We start from the raw sequence: 880 nt of genomic DNA, 5'->3' as shown, positions 1-880 counted from the left end.
CTATGACAAACCAACAGCCAACATCATATTAAATGGACAAAAACTGAAAGCTTTTACTTTAAAATCAAGAACAAGACAAGGATGTCTACTGTCACCACTCTTACTCAACATAGTTCTAGAAGCATTAGCCAGAGCAATTAGACAAGAGAGAGAAATAAAGGGAATAAGGATAGGAAAGGAAGAAGTAAAACTATCACTATTTGCAGATGACATGATACTTTACATGAAAGACCCCAGAAACTCCACAAGAAGACTCCTTGAATTAATCAACAAATTCAGCAGTGTAGCTGGATATAAGGTTAGCACCCCAAAATCAATAGCATTCCTATACAGAAACAACAAACAGACTGAGAAAGAATTTAAGGAAACCATACCCTTCACAGTAGCATCCAAGAAATTAAAATATTTAGGAATCAATCTAGCAAAAGAAATAAAAGATCTATTCAATGAAAACTACAGTAGTCTGAAAAAAGAGATCGAAGAGGATTTCAATAAATGGAAAAATATTCCTTGCTCATAGATAGGAAGAACCAACATTGTGAAAATGGCCATAATACCACAATTGTTTTACAGATTCAATACAATTCCCATTAAAAATACCTCACAGATCTAGAGAAAATATTCCTAAAATTCATCTGGAACCAGAAGAGACCCAGAATGGCAAAAGCAATCCTGGGCAACAAAGACAAGTCAGGTGGAATCACAGTCCCTGACCTGAAATTATATTACAAAGCTACTGTCATAAAGTCAACATAGTACTGGCTAAAAAACAGACCAGAAGGTCAATGGAACAGACTGGAAAACACAGACACAACCACGAACACACTCAGCCACCTCATCTTTGATAAAGGGGCCAAACAAACTCACTGGAAGAATGATA

The sequence above is a fragment of the Chinchilla lanigera genome, unplaced genomic scaffold (assembly GCF_000276665.1).
Source record: "Chinchilla lanigera isolate Chin_1 unplaced genomic scaffold, ChiLan1.0 scaffold00011, whole genome shotgun sequence".
Taxonomy (NCBI): Eukaryota; Metazoa; Chordata; class Mammalia; order Rodentia; family Chinchillidae; genus Chinchilla; species Chinchilla lanigera.
Note: the sequence above shows the minus strand (reverse complement) of the source record.